Raw genomic sequence first — 7,682 nt, 5'->3', positions numbered from 1 at the left:
AGCTTGTATCACCAAAGCATCTAAGGTGTGGTAGCACATGATATTCTTACATACAGGAGAATATGATGTCATCCTTCATCTTAGATGCTACGGTGATACGAGCTTCGAGGTCATTGGATATGGGATCCAAGGGCATCTGAATAGTTTTTGTACAAATTGTGTGCAATTCTCACACTCATTAAGGTTTCCTGTAACAATATTAAGGCATCCTACGAGCTGCTATATCTCAGATCTACAAGCTCCAAGCAACTCGTATCAGCATATAACATCTAATGTGTGGGGGCACATGATATTCTCCCGTGGAGGAGGGGGGTGCACAACCAATCGGTGTTTCGAAGGGGGGGGGGACAAATATAATCTAAAAAATCCTAAACAGAGCTTCACAATTTTATCTAAGGTCGAGGGGTTAACCCTCGACAATCTACATAGTTCCGCCTAAACACAACATTTGCATGTACTGTAGTACTAGACTTAATATTCATGTTTCAGTTTCTTGTTCATTTTAAATATTGAATTGAGGACTGAGGGAGTCCTGGATTAGGGGCTCTCCGGATAGCCAGACTATATCCTTTGGCCGGACTGTTGGACTATGAAGATACAAGATTGAAGACTTTGTCCCATGTCCGGATAGTACTCTACTTGGCGTGGAAGGCAAGCCAGGCAGTACGGATATGGATATCTCCTTCTTTGTAACCGACCTTGTGTAACCCTAACCCCTTCCGGTGTCTATATAAACCAGAGGGTTTTAGTCCGTAGAACAACGGACAATCATACCATAGGCTAGCTTCTAGGGTTTAGCCTCTCCGATCTCATGGTAGATCAACTCTTGTAATACTCATATTGTCAAGAATAAATCAAGTAGGACGTAGGGTTTTACCTCCATCAAGAGGGCCCGAACCTGGGTAAAACATCGTGTCCCGTGCCTCCTGTTACCATCCGCCTTAGACGCACGGTTCGGGACCCCCTACCCGAGATCCGCCGGTTTTGACACCGACATTGGTGCTTTCATCGAGAGTTCCTCTGTGTCGTTGCCGTTAGGCTTGATGGCTCCTACGATCATCGATGGCGATGCAGTCCAGGGTGAGACTTTTCTCCCCAGACAGATCTTTGTGTTCGGCAGTTTCGCACTGCGGGCCAACTCGCTTGGCCATCTGGAGCAGATCGAAAAGTTACGCCCCTAGCCACCAGGTCAGGTTTGGAAGCTTAAACCACACTGTCGATATCGGCGGAGACTTGATCTTTGACGGATTCGAGCCCCTGCCTTGTGCGCCACGCGGTCACGATGAGTACGATTTAACTCTACCATCGGACATTGTTCAAGAAATCGCACCGGCAGCTGCTCCGACCCTCAATTCGGAGCCAGTTGCGCCATCCATGGACGGGTGGATAGACCCCGCCATGGAGGCCGTACCCTCTGCGGCGATCGAGTCGAATATCGACCTTACCCTTTACGAGAGCCGTGTTGCCAAACTGCCGGATCCTTCTCCGGCCACGGACTCCGAACCGCCTGCGCCTGTTCCTGTCGAATCTGATTGGGCGCCAATCATGGAGTTTAACTCCGCGGATATTTTCAGCACTCCCCCTTCGGCGACATACTGAACTCGTTAAGGTCTCTCTCCTTGTCAGGAGGATCCTGGTCGAACTATGTCCGGCAGGATTGGGATGCAGATGACGAAGAAATTCGCCGCCCACCCACCACCCACTTAGTAGACACCATCGACGGCTTAACCAACATGCTTGACTTCAACTCCGAAGACATCGACGGTATGGACGAGGATACAGGAGACGAACAGGAACCACTGCCCACAGGGCACTGGACGCCCACTTCATCACATGACGTATACATGGTGGACACACCCAAAGAAAACAATGACGAGGAATGGAAGGACGCAGCGAACGGTTGTTCCCTCGAGAAGCAGTCAAAGCAGCGTCATAAACACCGCTCCAAATCCCACCTCGGCAGAAATAACGATCATATAGACCTAGCGATAGAGCAGGGTGAACCATCGCCCGACCAGGGCAACACGGGGAATCAAACCGAACAACCCGACTCCGTCGAAGATAACAGTACGGACGACACCACACCGGACAGGCGCCAGGAGCAACATAATGCCCACCAAAGGCTTGTTGCCACAGCGAGGAGTCTGAAAAAATAGAAGCAAAGGCTCAAGGCTGCACAAGACACACTCAAAATCAAATGGAGTGAAGTACTCAACACTGCAGCGAAGTACGGCAGTAATCGCCACACCAAGAGCTATCCGAAGCGAAAGTTGCTACATGAGTTTGATGAGGAGGCCTTAGATCCTCCACAATTAAAAAAATAAAACGGCCATCCTGTCAGATAGACGACCTCATAGCCAACATAAAGCGGCAAACGACGCCGCACATAAACCAGTACGCGGTCCGCGTAAGGGCTCGCATCAAAAGGACGGCGCAAGCAGATCCACCTATGGACCACGCAAGCGCGCTCCAACATACAATGCAACACAACAAACATCCGAACACCCCCTATGTTTCACCGACGAGGTGCTAGACCATGAATTTCCAGAGGGATTCAAACCCGTAAACATAGAGGCGTACGATGGAACAACAGACCCTGGGGTCTGGATTGAGGACTACATCCTCCATATCCATATGGCTCGAGGAGATGATCTCCACGCCATCAAGTACTTACCCCTCAAGCTCAAAGGGCCAGCTCGGCACTGGCTTAAAAGCCTCCCCGAAAACTCCATCGGAAGCTGGGAAGAGCTCGAAGACGCCTTTCAGGCAAATTTTCAAGGGACATATGTCCGACCACTGGATGCAGACGATTTAGGTCATATAACTCAACAGCCTGGTGAGGCAGCCCGAAAACTTTGGAACAGGTTCCTCACTAAAAAGAACCAAATAGTCGACTATCCGGACGCCGAAGCCTTAGCAGCTTTCAAGCATAGCGTTCGAGACGAATGGCTTGCCAGACACCTCGGTCAAGAAAAGCCGAGAACAATGGCAGCATTAACAAGCCTCATGACCTGTTTTTGCGTGGGCGAGGACAACTGGTTAGCCCGATGCAGCACCAGTGACCCAAGTACATCCGAAGTCAGGGATGGAAACGGGAAATCACGATGCAGCAAGAATAAGCGCCGGAATAAAGAAGACAGCCCGAAGAGCACGGCGGTAAACGCCAGATTTAGAAGCTCTCGGCCAGGTTAGCAGAAGCCGCCCTCCAAAGGCAACAGAGACGAACTGTCCAGCCTAAACAAAATTCTGGACCAAATATGTCAGATCCATAGCACCCCTGATAAACCTGCAAATCATACCCACAGAGATGTTGGGTCCTCAAACAGTCTGGCAAGCTCAACGCCGAACACAAGGGGCAGGATACACCAAGTGAAGACAAGGACGAGCCTCGCAAGCAAAGCACAGGGGAACAGAAGAAATTCCCACAAGAAGTCAAAACAGTCAACGTGTTACACGTGATAAAAGGGAGAAACAAAGCGGCACCTTTAGAGAAACATGCCCCAGGGCCTATCACCGCGGAGCTCTGCCGCTGGTCGTCCCAACCAATCACCTTCGACCATCGGGATTAGTCAGCAAGTATCCGGCGTGCAGGATGGGCTGCCTTGGTATTAGATCCAATAATTGACGGATACCACTTCACACGAGTCCTCATGGACGGCGGCAACAGTTTAAATATGATATATCAGGACACAGTCCGCAAAATGGGGATAGACCCAACAAAAATTTGCCGCAGCAATGCTACCTTTAAAGGAGTAACGACAGGCCCGGAGGCTCATTGCAGGGGCTCCCTGCTACTAGAGGTTATATTCGGCTTCCCCGATAACTTCCGCAGCGAAAATTTAACTTTCCACGTCGCTCCGTTCCAAAGTGGCTATCAAGCACTACTTGGACGCGAAGCTTTCACTCGCTTTAACGCAATACCGCATTACACTTCCCTCAAGCTCAAGATGCCCGGTCCATGCGGCATCATTACAGTAAATGGAAATATTGAGCGCTCCTTGCGCGCCGAAGACGGTGCGGCCACCTTGGCCGCCGCACACTAAACGGCCTCACCAACTCAAGCATTTGACAGGTCGTTAAGACCACGGACGCGGTTAGACGAGTCCGGCGCAGATATACATAATTAATATAGGTTTGATGGCTATACCCCTATTACAATACAAGGGGCTCAATGCGCGCGCAAAAGTGGCAATAAGGCTCACTTTTACTCATTTTGAACTATATATTGTTTATTTAGTATAACTTAACATTTGCACGGCAACTTCTCAATTAAGTTCCTCTCTTTTTCAGAGGACCATCGTGCTACACCGGGTCCAGGATACGGCACAACGGAGACACAGGCGCAGACGTGCAGCAGGGACCCGTTCCAAGGATTCTTCGTAGATTATAAGACCCTGCGTAAACCTTTTTTTACTGTCTCTTGTTGATTTACATCCCTCGGATTCTCAGTACAATCGAGAAGGATGCTGACGTCTTGGCATGTGGCCACGCCAGAATAATGCACGTACCTGGACACCAGGGGCTTAGACCCGGTTTACACCATAAAGACCGAATACCTTAGGGAGTGTTCGGCGTCGCGAGTTTGGCCTTATATGCATCAGCTCCGAATCATGTCTTTGGTAAAATGTTGGGTTTGCCTGGCTCCTGTGTTTTGCTGCCTTACGTTCCACTCTATCGGCTAAGGCGGCACCAGGAGAACTACTGCGATTGTGCCCTGGTTCATCCGGACGAGCACCTCAGTAGAGAAAGCCGAAAACTGACTGTCATGATATAGCGTGAGACTGGTCAACCACTCGATGACCTATTGGAATCTTCGGGATTCCTCCGCATTAACGAAGGGCCGTTTCCCGGCCAGGCATGTGCGCACCCCGAATCCGGATGAGTGCGGAGCCACCAGGGGCTATATAGTAGCCCCACTGTCAAACTCCTCTGGCTAAGTGAAAGTGTTAAAGCATTATAGTCTGGTTGCCTAGTTCGCTGCGCTATCACCTCCTTAATAGGACCAAGACGTTGGATTAAGTATGAATACGCGTCTTCTTCGAACACCCCCGCATTATATGCATGGGGGCTGAAGCCGACGACTGCAATCTTTCAGGTTATATACATGTATACATAAACGGCCGCACAGGAGGCATCACAATACTTTCGGGCAAAAGTATAAATACAGCCTTGATAAATTCAATAAAACGTTGTTTTTACAATGGGAATACATGTCACTCAAACATAACATTCTTTGAGCACTGGGCCTCTATCGAACGAGCGCCCTCAAGAACTTCTTCAAAATAGTGCTCGGCAGCCACTCGGCCTATGGCCGAACCCTGCGCCACGACAGTGGTGGCATCCATCTCCGCCCAGTATGTTTTGACACGGGCAAGGGCCATCCGCGAGCCTTCTATGCACGCCGACCTCTTCATCGCATTAATGCGTGGCACCGCACCAAGGAACTGCTGCACCAAGCTAAAATAGCTGTTCGGCTTTGGCCTTTCCGGCCACAAATGATCCACGACAGACATGATGGCGAGTCCGGACAATCTATTGAGTTCGGCCCATTCGGCAAGCTGATCAGTCAATGGAAGCGGACACTCTGGAATGTTAAACTGCGACCAGAACAGCTTGTCCACTTCACGATCTGTTTGATCTCGGAAGTATTCAGCCGCATCGACAGCGCTCGCCGCTAAGTCCAGATATGCGTCGGTCGAACTCCACAGCCGATCCAGAGGGGCATACCGCGGATCGCCGAACTTCCTCCTCAGCATAAAGGGCTTCCCAGCCACAATGTCCCCGGCTTCACGCAGTTCCTCCTTCTTCTCTCTCATTGCAGAGCAGGTGTCTTTGGTCGCCATTGTGGCCTTTTCAAGGTCCGTAGCCTTCGCCCGGTTTTCTTCTTCAAGAAACTGGCAGCGGTCGGCAGTGTCTTCTAACTTCACAGCCATTTTGGCCATTTTCTCTTTGCTGTCGCTATGCACGGCCTTCTCGGCTCTCAACTCTTCGGCCGCATTCAAAGCGGCCGCATTACTACTCCTTGCTTTCTCCTTGGCTCGGGCAAGCTCTGCCCGCAGGGCCTCCACGGTGGCAGCTCCATCTGCAGTCACAACATATTAAAGATACTGGCATCACGCTGCTCTTACTATGTGACATCCACTATAAATATCACCCACCCTATGCCTCATCAAGCCGCTTGTTAACAAGCTCGATGTGGGCATCCGCCGCATCCAGTCGCCGCTTTAGTTCGGCAACCCCATCAGTCCGGCTAGCCACCGGAGCTTCAGACACCTGCACATAAAGGCGGTCTGGTTATTACCTGGGACTATGATCCTCTGTTCGCCGCCGTTCTCGACGACAACCAGAGTCTCAGGGGCTACTATCTACACAGGGCACACCTAAAAATGCACGGTACCATCACAAATGTATATCATTTCATGTACCTCAAAGCTCGTCAGTAGACTCATAAAGGCTTCATGCAACCCATTTTCGGCGGACAAAATCCTTTCAATAACCGTACACATTAATGTACGGTGCTCTTCTGAGATACTCGCTCGCTCTAGCAGACCCTTCAATACGTCTGACCGCATACCAGATGATGCCGGACTCTTTTGATTGCTCTCTTCAAGAGCCGGATACTGAGGGCTTCGGGTGACCATGGGATTACCTTCTGGCCTTGCCGGATCTAGAGAAACTCTCCGTGATGACACTTCAAGGTTGCCCGCTTCTTGAGCTGGGGAGTCCGGGGGAGGCGTTTCGCTCTCCATCATCTCCGGAAGAAGATCCCCTGAAGATGAGCTCTACTAAGAAGGGCTCAGATCCGAACTGCAAGATAAATGCTTCGGTATCTTCCTCAGAAGTAAGGTAGTATATCTTCACTATTAAGTACTTTTTGATTACTTACAGCTCGTTAGAGGGCTGATCTCCGCACGGACTTTGTGCGGCAAGAGCACCCTCCGAGGCAGGACCCTCTGGTGGAGTTTTCTTCTCCCGTTAGGAAACCTTGGTTTCCGGATCATCAGAGGTAGTCCTCTTCCTCCCCCGGGGCGAGGGAATGTCAGATTCCTTCCCTTGGTTATCGTCCCTCACGGAGGCGCTCGTTCCCTCAGTTGGAATAGGTAGCGGTGGAGGCCCGCTTTCGCCCTCTTTATCCCCCCTTCATCTTCCTTTGAGGGCACCGGGCAAGGTGCTGGCTCGAGCATCTTTTCCAGCACCGGATTGTCCAAGCCTTTGGGAAGGGGGGCCGAACGCCGGATCATCTTCGCCTTCGTTATCCAGTCCTGGTCAAAGAGAGATTCTTCAGAATGATGTCGTGATAAATGAAAGACAGTGTGTTCGACTAGAGGATTACTTACTTGGGCCGCGGTGCGGTTGCTGCTCAGGACCACGTCCTCGGAGGTGTCCGGACACTCTATTTGGGGTTCGAAGAACGACTTGTACATCTCCTCGTGCGTCAGGCTGAGGAAATTCTGAATAGCGCGCGGTCCTTCTGGGTTGAATTCCCACAAGCAGAGGGGCCGGCGTTTGCAAGGCTGGACTCGACGAGCCAGCATGACTTGCACTACCATAACCAAACTAAAATCTCCCTCGAAGAGATCTCGGATGCGGCTCTGCAGTATGGGCACATCCTTGGCTGGACCCCAGCTCGGCCCCCTACTGATCCATGACATCAGTTGTGGTGGAGGGCCCGAGCGAAAGGT

The sequence above is a fragment of the Triticum urartu genome, chromosome 4A, assembly GCF_056163025.1.
Source record: "Triticum urartu cultivar PI428250 chromosome 4A, HENAU_Tu73, whole genome shotgun sequence".
In the NCBI taxonomy this organism is placed as follows: Eukaryota; Viridiplantae; Streptophyta; class Magnoliopsida; order Poales; family Poaceae; genus Triticum; species Triticum urartu.
Note: the sequence above shows the minus strand (reverse complement) of the source record.